The sequence below is a fragment of the Benincasa hispida genome, chromosome 10 (assembly GCF_009727055.1).
Source record: "Benincasa hispida cultivar B227 chromosome 10, ASM972705v1, whole genome shotgun sequence".
NCBI lineage: Eukaryota > Viridiplantae > Streptophyta > Magnoliopsida > Cucurbitales > Cucurbitaceae > Benincasa > Benincasa hispida.
In genome coordinates this window covers 29,908,468-29,929,764 of record NC_052358.1, presented here as the reverse complement: position 1 = coordinate 29,929,764, position 21,297 = coordinate 29,908,468, and positions in this window count along the sequence as shown.

Genomic DNA, 21,297 nt, shown 5'->3' with positions numbered 1-21,297 from the left:
TTTACAAAATAGGTTTAAAAGGTCCTTATTCTCATTTTCTAAACTAATTAGATATTTTTTTATATTCTTTGGAATTTCGATATGACATTTTTAAATAAAAATATATTTTTCTATCTCCTCTCTCTTCCCATCCACTCTCCACTCTTTTCTCTCCTCCCCTCCTCTTTTTCTATCATTGTTCCCAACTTCTCAGTTCCATCTCTTCTCTCCCTTCTGCAATGGACACATTCCCTTTGGCATCTAATTTTCTTTTATTGTTCAAACCTTCTAAACTTTCATGAGATAGACCATGTTGTCAAGTAGAGAAATATTAAACTTCTAACAAGTTTTAAGTTTCATGAGAACGTTTGTGCCCATATTAATTATTTCAACAAACCACTAATCATTTCAACTATCAAATTTGCACTATATAATTTTAAAAATGAGCAGAGTTTGATGCAAATGGAGATCATGAAATTGTAAAAACTCTTTGAAATGCTCACGTAAAAACATGTGATTTTCTTTCTTTTCTATCCATGCCAATTGTAGTGAATGAAAAAAAAGTTCTCGCCAAATTGATGTCGTCGAATTCAATCGTGGTGGTTCGCGGGATCTCTAAAATTCCTTCCTTCTGGATTGACTTCTTGAATAAACGCTTTGCTATTGAAGAAAATGGATCAGTAAAAAGGGAAAAATGGTTAAGGGAGGGGAAGGGGGAGAGAAAGAGCGAAGAATCATGGAGAGGGGAGGAGAGAGAAGAGTGAGAAAGGTGATTCAATGGGAAGAGAGAGGAAAGAGAAAATATATTTTTATTTAAAAATTTCATATAAAAACTTAAAAGAATATAAAAGTTATCCAATTAATTTAGAAAATAAGAATAAGGACATTTTAAGCATATTTCGTAAAATTGAGGAACTAAAATAGCCAAATTAAAACCTTATGGACCAAATGCAAATATTCTTGAAAACTCACATACTAAAAAGATATTTTTCCCATTAAAATATTTTGAATTGATAAAATACATTGATTATTAATGAAAAAAATAGATGTTTATGATTTCTGATTCGAAAACAATGATTGAAAATTTATAAGTTATGGAAAGCTAAAATGTAGTATGTTTTTTTTTTCTTAATATGTGATTAGCAATTGAAAATTTGAGTCTTGCTTTTTGAATTTTATAAAAAAAAATTTGGGTTAAATTTTTTTGTGTAATGACTCGACCTTTCGAGTACTCAGAAAAGGGTCGTTACAACATAGTGCACATTTTCATTCAAATTTTTTACGGTCGTAAATTCAGTGAAAACATAAAAGACTGTTTCAAATTGAAATGAAAAATCAATAATAGCCCAAGAGTCAAAACATTTAGTTGTGATAAAAAAAAACATTCATAAAGAAAATCAAAATAGTAATAACAATCCAAAAACCAATAAAAGAATAATGCCAAACTCATATAAAATAAATAAATAAGACATCTTTCTAAAACAAATGAAACAAACATGAACTGTGCGAAAGCATTTTTCTATTGTCCTGTATGCTCTATCTCGGGTCCTTGATCGGATCGGTGATCGATTTCGCTAATTTGACTCCGAACCGAAACAAAAGAAAATTTATAATCACCGAATTACTTCTTATTACTACTAAAACGTAGCACCAGTGGTATGTGCGGGGTTGAACCACAGGGAAGCGAAGTATTAATTTCCCTTCGCGTTAGATTTGACTGCGGTAAAAATGGTAAAAATGGGGTTTTGTTTTCGATTTAGGAAGATGCAAGAAAAATAAATTGCAAGAGATATATGGAATGGTTGGGGACTCATTTAGTTCTTAGATCAAGTGCCCATTCGATGTAAATTAATTCATTTTTATATGCCAAATAACTAATATTCAAATTATGCATGCATAGCTACTTAATTTGATAAGAATTAATCAATCTCTACAAAGGCCGAAAATCAATTAATGGTAACCAAATCGAGCGTCCTAATCCGTGATTACGACTAGAAGGACCGGACCCTAAATAGCCTACATGCAAAGATGCAATTTGGTCCTTAGCGGCCATAAAGAACCAGAAACACATGATGAAAATCAAGGATTCAACTATGTTGATTAAGTGTCAAGAAAGCCATGTTCAAATAATCAAAGTATTCTTTAAATCTAGATTAAATGTATGATACAAATATTCAAGGTCAGTCTATACATCCAAGCATGCTCATCTAATCTGTGCTACAGTGGTAAATTCAAAGCATGGACGATTACAAGGATACGTGCGAGCCTGAATTTAACTAGCAAAGACATGCAATCGTGATAGGGTCGTCAATCCAATATACAAAAGCAAATCTAAATCATGCGAGATGAAAGAAAAACATAATTCTTAATTGAAGCACAAAATTGAACATATAACTCATTAAGTTATAAAGAACACTTAGTCTAAGAACTAATCGAAAACTACTTCATTGATTCATAGACAAACCAATGGGATACAATCCAATACAAATCCATAATCCAAAAAAGTAAATATGACCTTCAATACTGAAAACATAGAGGAAAAAGAGAAATCAAGGTCTCTCCTCAGCCTCCATGAAGAGTTTTGGCGTTTTTAGGGCCTTTTTCAATACAATTCAGCATCCTCTTTTTGATCTAGGAAAATGAGACATTTATAGAAAATTTCAGGGCAGTGTTGCAATGCTATGGTCGAGCGTTGCAACGCTCACTCGCGCACGCGCTTCTCCTCCATCTGTCAAATGTCGTAGCGTCACGATGCTCTAAAGAAGTGTTGCAATGCTACACTACTAGCTTATAGCATTGGGCTTGAGCGTTGCAAAGCGTTTTGATGCTGATGCTGGGGGTATTTTGGTCATTTCATGTCCCTTGGAGCTTGGATACTTCAAATCTACTTCAAATCGCTTCAAATCAGCCCTGATCGGCTTCAAATAATTGATTCTACCTCTTGGTTGCTCGTTACCTACAAAACAGAGAAATAAACACATAAAATCCATTAACGAGTTTGAATTAGGCTAGGAATAATAGCTCTTTTTGAAAGCTAACAAACACCCCTAACTTAATTCTTGCTCGTCCAGAGCTAGGTAGAGACAAACAATCAAACATTGTATAAAACACTCAAAGACATGCTAGCTTAATTCGCAAAGTTGTTACTCGAGTCTCAACAGTCAGATTGAATGAAAGTTGTAATCAAGAACGAAATTGAATTATGATCAATCAATGAAGCACAAGTTTAAGAATGTTCTCTATTTAAATAACATAAGTGAGTCAAGAGTTTTCCTAGTTTAGCTTGCACAGCCTGGAAAAGTTTTAAAAGGTCCTCATCCTGCTTTCCCCCTAATCTGGTTCGGTTATCGACCTTGGACATACCATACTTGCAAAAAAAGGGCAACACTAAAACAAGGGTGCCTAAACTCATTCACACAAAACATAAAGGGCATTTCTTTTACTTAGAGGGCAGGCTTTCACACTCCACCACCAGGAACTTATCACTCTTTTCTCGCAAGCCCTAACAGAACACATTGGAGGTATATCCTTGACACACGATATTTTTTTAGGTCACCTTTTCTAGCAGGTCAGCTTTATCCTTGACACACGATATTTTTTTTAGGCACACATTTACACACACACATATATATATAGATAGATAGATAGATAGATAGATAAATACATATTTTCAGAATTTCAACTAATTTGCTTTTCTTTGTTTTTCTCTCTCTTTTTTTTTTTCCTACACACATAGTCCACTTTTTTTTTTTTTTTTTATATATCCACTTCATCTAGTTTTGATCTAAAACAAGGACAGTTACTCCTAAGTCAAAGGTGGACCTTTTGGGCTGACAACAGAAATACAAACCAGATAACCCAATTCTAAGCATGCAAGGCTTAATGTCGCAAAACAATGACTTAAGGATGCATGTGAGAAGAATATTTTTAAAAATGGGCTAAAAATCATGATCATGCAATCCTAACGTTCCTTCATGAAAATTTCATTACAGAAAGAGTGCATCGTAGACTATCATTATAACCACAGAGCAAACAGTCTAGCCAAGAAATAAAGGAACACAAGCATAGCCCGAGCACAACGCTCAAAGACCCCAACCTAATATATAAAAAAAACTACCCAACGAGTACCCCACCCCCCAACTTAAAAAAATGCATTGTCCCCAATGTATTCTAAGTAAAGCTCAAGAAGAATGAAAACAAGGGAACAAAAAACCTCCCCTGATACCGCGAGTGGGATAGCAGTGGCTCTGGAGAAAACAAGGGCTTTCCTCTTTCTTCAAAAATAGATAAGGCTCTGGAGAGGCCTCTAGAAAAGGAACACGGTAAAAAAAAATACAAAAGAAAACATATAAAACAAAGAAATTTTCAAAACTAAAATGATAAAAGGAAAAAGGAAAGAAAAGAAAAGAAAAAATTGAGGACACGCAAAAAGAAATAAAATAGAATAGGAAGAAAGAAGCAAGCCTCAATTTGAATGGGGAGAGTATGGGTTCCTCTAAAGGCCACTCTAGAAACCAATGCTGCCATAGTAGAGACGGTTCTCTTTAGCAATGAAGATCACCATTCTCTCCATATGCCTCGCTCGGCGGACACTTTCCTAACTCCTCGTAGTGACTTGATCGCTACCCAGAGTGCCTCAGCTGACATCCTGTATGCCTGCTCTACATAGGACTCCCCTCCCACTGGAATGTCGGTCTGATCCTGGGGACCAACATAAAGGGCTGTCTCTACCACTGAAGCCTGCTCATCCTCTTCGTTCTCCTTGTCATCATCATCATCAGGCTGGTTCACTCCTCTCCCTCAGAAGGCCGAGACCGATGACCTACTGATGGGCACACGACCCCTCATCTTATCCTCGTCGTCAGAGATCTCCACCCCGGACCTCCGACACAACTCGGTAATCAGGTTCGAGTGACCTAAACTACCGGTGGTGGAACACCGTCCACAATGACGGATCAAATGCCCTAATGGCTTGACCGATATTGATGGACATCCCCAGACAAGGAAATAAAGGAGTTTGGCCTGATCCTTCGTGACGTCTGTGTAAGAGTTAAAAAAAATGCAGTGAAAGTATCAAGGATCCATAAGCATTCTAATGCCCTAATTTTGGCAAAAACTAAAGCATGCTCTTCATAAAAATGAGTTTTCAGAACATACCTTTGATGAACTCTCTAATAAAACGTCTGTTCAGCTATTGTCTTCACTTGATATCAACATGAACCACCTCAAAGCCTTCCCTACTATACTCTTGGAGCTTTAGGCAGAGTTGTGGGACTCAAGAATAGCCTGAAGATTTAGAGAAACAAGAGAAGCTCATAACAGCAAGTTAAAAGAAGACAAGTTCTTCTTCACCGTGATTTTTCTCTCCGAATTTTGTATTCTTTTTTTTTTTTTTCTTTCTCCACAACAACTTCAATCTTCTTTATATATTTAGATGAACATGCAAGTGATGGAGTGCATGGCTTGCAACTCATGCTTTGAGAATCAAAGTAGAGAAGATAATGGTTTGTGTGTGAGCATAAAGATGATGGTAATGGAGAAAATCCATTTTCCATTTTGTGCAACCATGCAAAATTTTTCCATTTTTATTCTTAAAATATAAATGACTTTAAATCATTTTCATTCAAAAATTGATTTTCTTAAATTAATTTCATAAATTAATTAAAAAATTAATTAATTTAAAATCGAATATTAAATTAATTTTGCACAATAATCCTCTTCATCTATTTAAATCATCTTTAAATATTTATTCTCTTGTTCCATTTAATTTGAACATTTCAAATTAATTTCTCAAGCTATCCTAAAGCTTACCCATTTACGAGCTAGTAAGGAGACTCGCGGACCTACAGATCATGGGCTCCAACGATCCGAGATTAATTGGCTAAACTCATTAGACCGATCTAACCCCCATTCGTTAACTAATGGGTGATTCCAACTAAAGCCCATAGCTGAACTCCCCTCACTGTAGATATATTATGTCCACTCGATATAACCATGATTAGTAAGTTAACCCTTCACAGGATGCTCGTAGTAACGGTTGGGTCGAATCTCTGTTTTACCCTCGTAATTACCTATTGTTCCTTAAGTTCCACTGATCCCCTAATGAACAATTGATTTGTGATCCAATCAACAAATCGAATCCCTCTCAGGCTAATGAGAGGGTGAGGCCTCTTGTTCAAGACCCAGAATCAACACTTAAAGGGAACAACCTCTCTACTAACCCTAATCGGGTAGGAGTGAATTCCCTCTTGCACCCTATGTTCCCAGCTATTCATCCGGTCTTATCCCCAAAATGGTAAGCTTATTAAGTAAAGGAAATTAGTCTACTCTCATCGTTTGCAGATCAAAGGATAATCCCGAACAAACAGGAGTTCATAGTTTAATAACACTATGACATGTAACTCACAAGTTGTAGTTATTCTAGAATACTCTCAAATACATGCACAAACAATACAACATATGTTTAATAACACTAGTGGTGTTTAACGGCTCAGCAGGCACCAGGAACTTGTCGCTACTATTAATCGGCTCCTCCTCATAATTTCGGTTTCTCCATCTCCCATTTATCCTCAAAGTTTGGACGTCCAAATTGACCTAGAACTCCTAGAATCGACCAATCTGTCCACGGTGCCCCTTTAAATTCAGAGCTTTGAATTAGCCTCTAACTCCACGAATTCGCTAAACACCCGAGCATCCTCTGTTTTCGCGATAACTCTAGCGCCACTTTTTTTTCTTCGTTTTCCTTACATCTTCGGCCAAATTTCTTCAAATCAAGCCTCCTACGAGCTTCTTCTTTACTTTCTATTTAATTTTCTTTCATTTTGCCCAATTTTCCATCACAAGAACGGCCCTAATTCGAAAACAACTTTTTCCTCTTCTTCGGTCGGCCAAACTCAAAAAATTCGCAATTCACTTTCTCTCTTCATTTTCTATCTTCAATTTCCAGTTTAACACGTGCCTAGATGATTAACCCTTAAATTTCCTTTGATTTTCAGCTAGTTTTTGACAATAAGTCTGAAACAAGCCAAATTTACTTTTAGAACTCATAAATTACCAAAATTTCACCACATTTCAAGGTGTTGACTTTTTTACTTTGACTTTGACCATTTGACCGTTGACTTTTACAATTGACTTTGACCTGTCCCGAGCATGCCAAATTCATCATCGAATTTACTTTACATGCTTAACTAGGTTCGTTACCTCGAATTATTCCTCCAATACTTATTTCCTCTTCCTAACTGAAACAAACATCAATCCCAATATTTTTATTTTTAATTATAAATCTCAACAAAAGATCCACATCAAACTTTATCTCAAGTCCCCAAGTTCAATCTCAACTATGTGCTTCCTAATATTCCAAGAAAGAGTAGAAGAAGAAAAGACTTACAAGTTACTACCTCCTTTTTGAGAATTTCGTCCTCGAAATTCAGGTAAGGTCATCAGATGAATAGTTATGGGTAACAAACTTCCATCAACCGTGGACATTCTCTTTTAAGGTGACCAGGTTGTCCACATTTATAACAAGTATGAGTTTCATTCTAACATTGTTCCTAATGATACCTGGTTCATACTAAACACAAAGGTCTCCTTCTAATACTAGCAATGTATTCTTTAAGTTGCTCACTAGAAACAGTTCCCTCTATTCCCCAATTTTCTTTACTTGAATTCAAATCGAAACCCGATGTACCTCCATGCTTGGATTTTAAAGTTCCTTTATTAGGTACTCCAAGTGAAAAACTTTTATTCCCGTTCACTTCTTGTTCATTCAACATATGGACTTGGAGATTTAAATCCATTACCGCTATATACTATTCCTCCTGCCTAGTTTTCTTCCATCACACTCTTTTTTATTCACATAGCACCTTCCATTAGTTAGAAAAAATTCTTTCTATTCAGCACTGGTTATTATAGGGGCATGTATTTCTTTCCTCAATCCTTCCTCAAACCGGCTGTATAACTCTTTGTCGATCTTGAGTTGCCTTTAGTCTCTCTCTAATAATTTTAATATTCCTAGAGTAACCTGTATTGGCTTAAGACCAATTGACTTTCTTTCCTAACCCAATCTGTATTGATGCATCACACGGAATACACCGGTTAGAAGTAACTCTTATCCACTGGTTCCCATAGTTGGATCCCCAACTCTCTTTTGAACTCTTCCAAAACCAACCTGTACGTTGCTGAAAAGGTCATTACGGTCTTAAGTACCATGCCAGACCACTTAGGCCAAATATCTAGGAATTTTTCACTCCACCAATCAATCTTATTAACTAACACTTCCAGTACATAACTCAACATTTGTGCTATCCTAATAGTATAACTTGTTTTCTTTCTTTAGCAAGTACATACTAGCTTAAAGGATTCTCCTGCCACTTCTTTAAGTTATTTCAATAGTTACATCCACTTCCAAATACCTCAAGATATTAAACCACACCACTATGCCGTTAATGCTAACAAACCCACATAGTGAAGAAAACAAAACAACGCACAAGAACCCCACCCATAAATATCCTATACAATGAACTCCCAAACAACAAATTATTCTTTTGCATAACACCCCCATGTAACCACTGTGGACATTTTTCCCTATAACAACCACGTTGTCCACAATTATAATAGACAGTGGTCCCTTTCAATCTTTGACCCTAATGATGTTTGCCACAAGATGAATAATAAGATTGCACATCTACACTTGCTACTGATTCTCTAGGTTGTGTCTTACCTGGCTTCTCAGATATAACTATAAGATAGATAGAGTCTTCTGAACCTTGGTTTCTCTTTCCACTTTCATTCTTCAATCATACCTTGACTTGAAACTTCTGTTGCTCATGACTCTAGGTATAAGTCTCCTATTTAATGATTCACGCAGTGTATTCGAGGAATTTCCAACACGAACATCCCTTTTTGTTTTCCTTTTATCGCTTCTTCCTAACAAACTTTTCTTTACTCTTTTAGTTACCTCTACCAGTTTTGAGAAATCTCTCCACTTAGCATTTACTATGACATAGCTTCAAATTTCATCCAATAGTTCATTCTCAGACCTTTTACACTTATCAGTTTCATTTTCAAACTAAACAATTGTACATTTAAATCATTCCTTAAACTTTTCTCTATACGATTTTAAAACACTGTACCAACCTCAAAATTTACTTCCGTTTTTCACTACAAAGACTTTGGATCAAGCTCTTCATGGAAAGTTTCCTTAAACTTTTCCAAACTTATCTCTCCCATTTCTTCATAACTAATTTCAAACATGCGTCATAAGTTCTTAGCTTCACCTTAAAACAAGGATGTAGCAAGTTTTACTCTTTTATGGGTAGGATAGTTCGTTATTCTGAAGCATTCTCTTAACTTGGCTAACCAGATTCTTGGATCCATAGAATCAATTGCTCTAGTGAAAAATATTGCTATAAACGCTTTTAAGCATTCAATCTCAAAGCTTTTCTCTAGACTAACTTGTCCATCACTATTTCCTATAGAACCTTCCTGATTTAAATGAACCTCCATTGATTTCCTTTAGGTCAATCTCAGTCTGGAAGTACATAATTTCGCCACCAAACACTTCTTTCCAACCCAGGTTTACAAGTAGCGCTTACAGTTCCTTTTAATGCTTGCCTTTGCCATAATGATACATGTTTCATATAATGCAATGGTGTATCACACACCTTTAGTGAAAAGACCAATGCAACTTAATAATGCAACTCTAACTCATACTGACTTTCTGACCCAAAACCCTTAGGTTTCCCAAAATCATGCTCTGATACCAAGCTGTCACACCCCGTTCCAGATTTCCCTTCTAACCTATAACGAAGCGTGAAGACGTTAAACATCACTTCTCTCTATGACATCTAACGTCCCAACTCTTAACATATCCTGTACTTAAGATCAAACCCAGACTTCCAAACCAATTTTAAAAAATAATCTATGTTCGTTGACAGAGTTTAGGAATTTGATTCAGTTTAAATCACAATACTGTTTAGAGAGATTTACAGACCAACAGAAAGGATTATTTTGAACAAAGCCTCCCATGACATGTAAATCACAAGTTGTAGTTATTCTAGAATACTCTCAAATACATGCACAAACAATACAACATATGTTTGACAACACTAGTGGCATTTGACGGCTCATCAGGGACCAGGAACTTTTCGCTACTGTCTAGAATACTCTCATAATTCCATCTCCCGTTTATCCTCAAAGTTTGGACGTCCAAATTGCCCTAGAACTCCCAGAATCGACCAATCTGTCCACGATGCCTCTTTAAATTCGGAGCTTCGAATTAGCCTCTAACTCCACGAATTTGATAAAAACCCCAGCATCCTCTGTTTTCGCGATAACTCTAGCGCCACTTTTTTTCTTCGTTTTCCTTACTTCTTCGGCCAATTTCTTCAAATCAAGCCCCTATGAGCTTCTTCTTTACTTCCTATTTAATTTTCTTTCATTTTGCCCAATTTTCCCTCACAAGAACGCCCTAATTTGAAAACAACTTTTTCCTCTTCTTCGATCGGCCAAACTCAAAAAATTCGCAATTCCCTTTCTCTCTTCGTTTTCTAGCTTCAATTTTCGGTTTAACACGTGCCTAGATGATTAACCCTTAAATTTCCTTTGATTTTCAGCTAGCTTTTCCCAATAATTCTTAAACAAGCCAAATTTACTTTTAGAACTCATAAATTACCAAAATTTCACCACATTTCAAGGTGTTGACTTTTTTACTTTGACTTTGACCATTTGACCGTTGACTTTTACAATTGACTTTGACCTGTCTCGAGCATGCCAAATTCATCATCAAATTTACTTTACATGCTTAACTAGGTTCGTTACCTCGAATTATTCCTCCAATCCTTATTTCCTCTTCCTAACTGAAACAAACGTCAATCCAAATATTTTTATTTTTAATTATAAATCTCAACAAGAGATCCACATCAAACTTTATCTCAAGTCCCCGAGTTTAATCTCAACTATGTGCTTCCTAGTATTCCAAGAAAGAGTAGAAGAAGAGAGGGCTTACACCCACTACATCGAGGTTCCCTCAACTCTTGAGGTGGAACCGACCTACCAGATGAACTATCATCAACAAATCTTTCTGATGAAGTAGGCTCTTCAACAACTCTTGTTAAAGTTTTAGTAGTTTCGTTGAAAATCCCACGTAGCATGATCTTACTACGTGGACTGTGCTCCCTAATATGATTCTACTCCAGGAAGGTAGCGTTCATAGACACACACTCTATTTTCCGTAGGATCATAAAAGTAACACCCTCGTGTCCCTTTGGGGTAACCTACAAAGAGGCACAACCTCGACCGTGGTTCCAATTTCTTTGGATTAGCCTCAAGCACATGTGCTAGGCAACCCGATATACGAAAGTGACGCAAACTAGCTTTACGCCCGTTCCACAACTCTAAAGGTGTTCTTTGAACACTCTTGGAAGGAAATGATTCTATGTTCTATCAAATAGTTCTGGAAATCCAATCCAAAAACTCTCCACCTCAATTCGATCAAAGTGTCTTAATCCGTCTATCCAATGCATTTTCAACTTCAGCCTTGAACTCTCTAAACTTTTCAAAGGATTCAGACTTTTGTTGCATCAAATAAAGATACCCATACCTAAAGTAATCATCGATAAAGGTTATGAAATACTCATAGCTTCCCCTGGCTCACACATTCATCGGACCACAGAGGTCAGAATGCACTCTCCAGAGGCTCTTTGGCTCGATAACCTTTTCCAGGAACATGTCTTTTAGTCATCTTACCCTCAAGGCAAGATTCACACACCGGTAAAGAATTTTCCTCTAACTCACTTAGTCCATTCTTCACCAACTTCTCAATCCTATTGAGATTTATGTGTCCTAATTTAAGGTGCCACAGTTGGGCATTTTCTTTTGGAGAAATCTTTTGTCATTTATTTTAAGTTATGGCAGTTTTAAACATCTCTATGTTATGGAGGGAACTCGTTGCTAACAACATTAGCACATACAAGTTATTTTCCAGATATGTTGAACAGATTTGAACTCCATCTTTATGAATAAACACTTTATTCAATTGAAAATTAAAAGTATATTTACACTGTGTCAGGCACTTTACAGATATTAAGTTCCTTTTCAACTCTGAAACTACATAAACATTATCTAAAATGAGAAATTTCTTCTGTAAAGTCAATTGGACTCCTCCCACTGCCACAACTAAGACGACGTGCCCAATGCCTATTGGCATCATCACCTCACCAGCCTCCAACTACCACCAGGATCTAATCCCTTGAAAAGAAGAACAAACATGATTATAGGCCCCAGAGTCAATAATCCAGGCAGAATCATCATTCTCTAGTAAATAAGTTTCTAACACCAGTAAATCATAGTTACCTTGTTTTACCTTGGCCTTGGCCTTAGCCTTGTTCTTCTCCTGGATCCAGCGAGGACAATTCCTCTTCTAGTGCCCATCCTGGTTACAATGGAAAACTTTCCTTTGTCTCCGGGCGCTGGTTGCCTTTCCCGCTGGGCGACAGGCGGTGGGTTAACAAGCGCCTTCCCCTTCCCCTTACCACCCTTCTTCTTCTTCCACTTAGTAGTATTAGAACTAGAAAGGTGCAGACTTAGCCTAGAGGTCGAACCTTGATGGAACTTCTTTGATGATGAGGCAACATTTTCCTCACCAACCTTCTTCTTTTTACTTTTCAGTAAGAATTGCAATGTCTGCAACTCGTTGAGGAGAGTTGTAAGGGTATAGTCCACTTTGTTCAGTATGGAATGACTAACAAAGTGCAGGAAGCTATCTAGCAATGAATGCAGGATTATGCTAACCTTGCTGCACTCATCGATCCGAGACCCATTCATCTCTGTCACATTGAAGTGGACATCATGCTAAGCATATGTGCACAAACAGAGGTGTATTCCTACATTTTGGAGTTGAAGATGCATTTCAGAGCCTCATGCTTGAGCTGTCTAGACGGTTGTCTGAACATTCCATACAGGGACTCTATGATCTCACGCGCTGAGACCATTGGCTCATGCTTCTTGGCCAAAATGTCGTTAAGACTGGCCAAGATATAGGCTCGGGCCTTCTCGTTTGCCCGTATCCAGCGCTCATAAGCCTTCCGAACATTTTGAGCAACGTTAAGAGATTGAATAGGAGGACACTCCTCCATAAGGATGAACCTGAGATCATCGATGATCAATATGGTTGTGATCGTGTGTTTTAAACTAGTGTAATTCTCGCCAATCAGTTTATCGGCGCTAAGTAGAGTTAAAGTGGTTGTAGCCATAATTACATTGCTGAAAAACGAACAAACTTAATAAGTCTATTTCTCAATGATGCTCCAGTGAAGCAGGACAAACGTCACCGGTGGGGTGATCAAATGCCCCTTCACTGGGATGAGACATTCTTAACCATTAGGCAGAAACAACTCTTGTACCTGCACCTAACAGTCACCATTTATTCGGTCCAGAACAGTTAACCTTAACAATTTCGCGTAAGTGGAACCCCTCATTTTCGACCCTATATCCCGCCTTAATGCACCCACTGTAGGGAAAAAGCAGATTAGGACAAGAGACTAAAGCAACCTTATCCTATACAGGAGATCAGATAAAGAATTGTACAAAACTACCATCCTATAGGGGGACATTCCCAGGGTGCTTCGGGGCGATGCACAGAAACCTTATCCAACCTAACGAGAGAGACCGTGGGATATACTGTCGCACATCCCGCTCCCACTTACTATGAACATTTTCTTCGTCTACCTTGATATTGACCAACCCAAACACCATCCTTTAGGGGGACACTCCTAGGGTGCCACGAGGTCGAGGATAGATCTCACGGTGTGAACATAAAGGGAGAAACTCGAAGAGGTTTAAATGATGTATCAGATACCCCAAGTACCTCCCACTGAATGTTTTACCTAGGTGTTCATTAACTTAGACCATCCGGCTACTGATTTTATCTAAGTCAGTTTAATTTGCTAAGAAACAACTCTTGTCTTTGAAATTAAACAAGTTCAATTAATCACATTAAACTCTTTAACGAACTATCCTCAAATTTACATGCATGCATCAAATATATCTAATTCACCTTTCCAGGTAGGTTCCCAGGTAGGGGTGTTCCGTTTCCTTCAGCTTATATACCCCAGCCTAGAAAGAACCCGCCTTAGACAAAAGGTCTCTTATAGATAGATTTGCTACATGCTGCGTGTGAATTATGATGCGATTATGGTGTGAGTTTGTGGTGATGTGTGTTATGAAATGAACATGCAAGTTTTCCTAATGAGACCCAAGTATAAGCCTTATTAGGTTTCCTGATAAGTCCAGGGTCGAACACAGGGACTACTAAGTAAATATGCGAGAGTTGCTTTGATTCTCTTGCGGTGGTGAAAACAAATGAGTTAGATGGTGTTTTGATTAAGAATTTTTCCTATGCGATGGAGTTTGAACGCAAAATTGATGAAATCAAGAGTTACAATGAGTATGCGACGAAGGGGTTGAGAAGAGGTTTAGCTAACACTTCCTAAGATTATGTACAGATTATGCAATCATGCTAAACACAAATAACAGCTCATCATCTCTCAATGCATAATGCCATAATTCTTATTTCTAGGACGCATGCGATGTATACAAAAAAGTAGATAGGACTTATGTCTAAGCCTTTATTATTGTCTATGTGATGATGAATGATGCACACATAAAACAAGGTGACCGCATACTATCATATGCTATTTTTTTAGGGTGTATACGATATGTAATAGCAATAGAACTTATGTCTAAGTTTCTATTTCTTGTTTATGCGGTGATAATCTGACTTTCTCAAGCCTAGATTCTAATCTGACTCTCTTAAGTCTAAATTCTATCTTTAGAATACTCTCTCAAGTATCGCTAAAGAGTGATTGACGCATACATAAGACAAGATGATCACATAAAACGTAAATCTTAAGTCATGCTAGCTAAGTACTTCTCAACCCAATCAGAAATTTAGCTTGAAATGAGATTTCCATTTTCTATAAATAAAGTACTGAATACAAAAAAACAAATGGAATTTAGAGATAAGAAGCTCGGTAAGCAATGTCTTGCTTCCCGTGACCGTTTACACTATTCTTTTTCACTCCAACTCTGTTCCAGATGTATATTCTTGCTCTCGCAAGTGTTGGCCTTCTCTCCTTCGTAACACTTTCCGATAGTATCTCGATCTGTTCGGGAATGATCTCTCGGCTTCCTCACATCCTTGCTCGTCTCCATCCTCTAAGTATAAGTATGAGTATGTACGTGAAGAAACTAATGGCTCTCTAACTTGTATATCTATATAACTTCTTCCACCTTTTACACTAGTGGCCTTCGATATTTATAGAGCTCAAGGTGATGCAACCTTCCTTTCTAATGATTGCAATGACGGGCGGTCATTAAATCCCCTGCTCTGATGCGTTGATTATGGTCACCAAAAGTTGAGTGTACTTGCTACAGTGTGGCTTTGACGGCTTGTCAACTAAATTCGGATTCGACCGTTATCAGTTTTCCATCCCATCGTAATTTATTGTCCTGTCACCTTAATGCGCAGTCTTTATGCGGCCACCTTTTTTAGCAATTTCTCACGATCGCATATGATAGCATGACATTGCAATCACAATCTTCAAGCGCGCTGACGCCTAATTCCTCTAGATCGCAATTTTACTTGCGCCACTGCATTTTTCCTGTACAAAATAAGTAAATTAACCGCTTTTATGCGATGTGTGCATGTGTTCGCAATTCCTTTCAGTTTAGCGCTTTTGGACATGTTATTGCTTATTTTACCGTCGCATTCTCTCATTGTTTTACTTATTTGAGCTGTAATAACTTGTATTTCTACCCGTTATCATTACATTTTTAATCTTTTATTAGTCAATTTAATCCTATTAAACTGACTAAAAGATTAAACCTTAGGTTGCTAATCTTATTAGAATCGTGATCTTAGGTCTATCTCCACCAAGTTTTAAAACACTTTTAAAACCATGATTCAACCCTAAGTTTGCATGCATGTCTTTCTTGTAGATTTTAGTTCTAGTTTCCTTGTAACTCTTATAAAAGAAACAACTAAAACCCATCCACATTGCCATGCACAACGAGGTATTTATAACACTTATAAATTTAACCTATGTGTTATGCTTCATGCAATGTCCATTCATTACTATATAACTTTTATATACTTGTAATGAACCAAGCAAACATGCTTCCATGCTTCCATATATACTATAACACATAATATAAAGATGAAGCATGTCTATGCTTAATGCATGCATAAATATAACTCATATATTAAATGATGCATGAACATGCTCTTATGTAATTTAAATCATGTTTCTCTAAATCATAACACTTACAATATAGAGATGATGCATGACCAATGCATAACCTAAGGTAGGATTTCAACTATATGGCATACCATATGACATATAATTAAACATACATACAATGTACATTCACAAAAGATTAATGGACCGAGACGAACTACCTCAAAACCGGAAATAAAATTCTATCTATTACATTTTTCCATCAAGAAAATCGTTGAACCGCTCGGGCGAAGCTCCCTCGATCCTTTAGTAAACTTGGCCAAGTATCCACGATCGTTTAGCAATGATTGAGTACCATTTAAAATGCGATAAAACATGAGGCATTCGATCATTTGGCGCACCAGAAATTAAACGTGTAAGTCTAAACGATCATTTAGATGACGATGTTGTTGTGAAGCACGATCGTCTAGACGATCACATAACAAGAACTTAAGTAACAAATTTACTCCGCGATCGTGTAGTCAAGAACTAAGCAATTAATCTTGTTAAGCTACACGATCGTCTAGTGTGCGCGGATCAATATGCTCCCGAGTATCTGATACTCTACGATCGCTTACCCCATCGTTTACACGACCCGACCAATGCTTGGTTGTCTTCATCCTTGAAGTACAACAAGTCCTTGCTTTGAAGCCTCATCACAAGCAACTCAACAGAGACTCAAACACTTTGAATTTACAGACTCAATAGCAAGTTAATATGTCGAAAAACACAAGGGCCCTTACAATTAACTTCTAATGTAAAATAATTAAATAACTAGAGGCATGATCCCAGAAAACTCCATTAATCCACATCCACAAAACTATTTAACAATTAAATAGAGTGCTGACATACTTTACCCACCAAGAAATAAATGTTATTCTTTGTATCAATGAATTTGGAATATCAGAACCTGACTCTGATACCAATTGAAGGAACTCTTTTCAAAGAGTACCTCTAAGCGGAAGCAAGATCGTTCCAAACTCATTGTGACAGAAATACCGCACTCACTAATAAACATACAAGTTATTCATTTAACAACAAATTATGGCATGCTTAGAAACTTAAACAACAAAGGAACATAAGACTTACCAGTTGAAGAACTCTTCTTCTCTTTAAATCTTGCTCTCATCAAGCCAGCAACTCTCGTTGTCACTGAGATCGACAAGTCTATCGCCCACCAAATCATGTTGTCATCTACCATCGAACGAACTTCTCACGAACAAGATAGCAAGAAGGACACAACCATTGAAAACCTCGGTATTCTCGGAGTGAGAATCCAGGAGGGGTGGGATCTGTTGGATTTGGTAGAGGGGAGGAGGAAATGACGATCGTTTACCACGACCAAGCAAGTGGGAGATATCTGAGGTCTATCGTGTAGACGGGTGCTTGATTGTTTAGAAAAAGGTACACGATCATGTAGTAAACTGAGGTTGATTGTTTAGACGATCATTTCGTAAAATCACTCAAGCGCACGATCATTTAGGTAAAGCGCGCGTGTACACGATCGTTTAGTAAACTTTGAGCTATCATGTATACTCTCGTTTGCTAGGCGATGGCCAGTGTACTCATTTGTGTAGCAATTATTCGATATCTTTGCAAAATGAAAACCATTTTCAATTTATCCTTCAGTTACAAAAACTGATTGCAACCTCCCACTATCTCATTTGGTTACAGAGAAAAACCCGCTAACAAATATCTTATAATCGTTTAATTAAAAATAAATATAATCATATTATATTTATAACCTATGGTTCAATGTTATATCATATGCAACATATGAACCATAGTCCTTTTCTCCTCCGCTAGATATAAATCATATTTATATCCTTTTCCTCCAATTAATATATCTCATACATCATGTCAACTATATCATATATAATTGACCAGTTCAATCATATCATATATAATCAAACTCCCTCTTATAAATTTGAACACGCCAAACTGACCCAAAAACTAATTATCAACTTGAATCCATTAACCTACCAAGGGGACCTTATGAACCTATGGCTCGAAGCTCCGACAGGAAGTAAATAACTACCTAAACTCTTTAGCCACGAGATCCACCATCCGTTAACTGCCAGGCATTCCACTAAAGACTGACAATTGCACTCTTCTCACCACATATATATTTCTATGTCCATAGGATATAACTAATCAATAGTACGATAATCCTTCACAGATGCTTGTAAGTACAGCTAGGCCAATTTACCATTTTGCCCTTATAGTTACAGCTGACTTCTTAAGTGAAGGAAATTGGATTCGCGATTTCCATGAGCAGCAGAAGAAAGATAATTCCAAATCACAATCATGAATGAACAATACATTTACAGTCGATTTCAAACCAATAGTTATACATTTGATACAGAAATTACAGCATGAAAAACTCAAATGAACAAAAAGAGAAACTCTACAAACATTTGAAGATATGTCTCCATGCTCCGTTGCACACGACCATTCGAACAACAACAACCTTAAACGCTCGATCTACACGATCGCAACACCGCACGAACTCTTCGCGTTGGTCCTCAACGATCGCCTCGGCCATGAACTCCTCAGCAACAGCACGAACAACCTCCAGAAAACCTCGACGGTGTCGAGTTAACTCTGACACCACAAACAAGGCTACCTTGGTATTCTCGGTTTGAGAATCCAGAGGGTGGGCTCTGTTCGGACTTGGTATGAGGCAGACGAAGGAGGAAACATCGATTTTGTATAGGACTGGACAAGTGGGAGATGGCAAAGACCTATCGTATAGGTCCATGCCCAATCGTTTAGATAAAGCTATGCGATCGTTTAGCAAAAGCTATGCGATCGTTTAGCAAAAGCTATGCGATCGTTTAGCTCATTCTATCGCCTACAGGCACTACACAATTATTTACTTTGGGCAAGCAATCGTCTTGCAAAACTATGCGATCGTTTAGTAAATACTGCACGATCATTTTGCTCGCCCAACCGTCGTTTAGTAAATCTATATTTACTTGACGACTATGTGAGTATTATGCGAGAGAGGAAAACCAAAAAATTTTTTAGCATTTGTAAATCTTCTAAAATTAGGAAATCATTTTCCTTTTAAACTCACGGTTACCATGAATCCAATAACCACCCACTCATTTGGTTATTAAAGAAAAATAATTAATTATCCAAGAATTAATATTATTATAAATATAAATGATAACCAACTTATCATACTATATTTATAACCTATAGTTTTAATATTTCATCTCATGAAACATATAAACCATAGTTCTTTTTCTATTCCATGGTACTTAATGTAAATCTCATTTTCATCAATCCTTGTATCTCATACATCATACCGATTATATCATATATAATCAAAATACCTCTTGTAAATTTGAACATTTCAAATCAACAATAAATACTGATCCTCAGCTGAATCCATTGAGTTACCAAGGGGACCTCATGGACCTGTACCTTGAAGATCCAACGGTACGTGAATAACTGATTAAACTCTTTAGTCACGGGACCCACCATCCGTTAACTGCCAAGCACTTCACTAAAGATCGACAACTAAACTCTCCTTACCATAGATATATTATGTGTCCATCTTAACCATTCAGCAGTGTGACGACCCTTCACAGATCGCTCGTAAGTACAGCTGGGCCAATAACCACTATGCCCCCGTACTTACATCTGTCTCCTTAAGTACTACTGATCCCTCTAATGAACATAAGTCATAGTCCTACTATGACTGAGACTTCTCTTTCAAAGAGAAGTTGTGGTCACTATGTTCAAGCCTCGGAATCAGCCCTTAAGGGAGCAATCTCTCTACTTATCCATGCTTCGGGAAAGGAGTGAATTCTATCTTGTGGATTGAGTTCCCAGCTCCCAAATCAAACAAGTCCCCAAAAAGGTAGGCATGTTGAGTTGGCAATCTAGCCACTCTCACCCATACTAATCAAAGGACCGCGCTCAAAGGCAGGAGTTCCCAAAACACTCAGGATTGAGGTCATGTTATCTATGGTCGTTTAGGTGAGATATAAGTCTCTAGTATCAATGGTGTTATATACAGAGTCTAGTCATCTCGTGGTTCAGGTCTTATACAAACTCTTTGTATAGGACACCCCCGCTTGCACGTCTCCACATGAATGGTTAGGATCTACCATCTGCAGTAGTTTACAACACTTGCAAACCTTTACACCTGTCTCTTATACACATCTAGATGTGTATAAGAGACAGGTATAGGACACCCCCGCTTGCACGTCTCCACATGAATGGTTAGGATCTACCATCTGCAGTAGTTTACAACACTTGCAAACCTTTACAAAGCGGGCCGTATCCGTAGTGTCACGAGGATCAGGTATCCCACCTTAATCCTTATACTACAGACCTATTTAGGTTATCACTTAAGGCATGATCCACATGTATATCACATATACATGCTTAAGTTCGCATAAGATAACCAAAGAGCTTTGTTTATTGGATAGGAGTAAATGCCAGAATTAAATAACACTTATTTTATTCATTGAACAATATGTATCTTTACAAAACAACGAGACTCCGGGAGAATTAGGATACCAATCCCAACATTAAGTACCATTGATCCCTCTAATGAACAATACAACATAGTTCTAATATGTGCGGCCACCTCTCGAGCCATGAGAAGGTGTGTGGCGCCACATCATTCAAGCTCTGAAATTAGCCCTTAAGGGAGCAATCTATCTACTTACCCCTGCTTTGGGGAAGGAGTAATTCCATTTTGTGTAGCTGAGTCAGCTCCCAAATCAGACGAATCCCTAAAGTGGTAGGTTTGAGTCGGCAATCTGGCCACTCGCACCCATGCAAATCAAAGGACCGCCCTCAAAGGCAGGATTTCCCAACTCACTTAGAATTGAGGTCATGTTACCTATGGTCATCCTAGTGAAGTGAGTTCTTTGTCATGAACGACGTTATTAACGAGACTATAACACTTCGTGGTCCAGTCTTATACAAACTCCTTTGTATAGAACGCCCCTGCTCGCATGTCTCTACATGAATGATCAGGCTCAGACCATCTGTAGCAAGTCACAACACTTGTAACTATTCT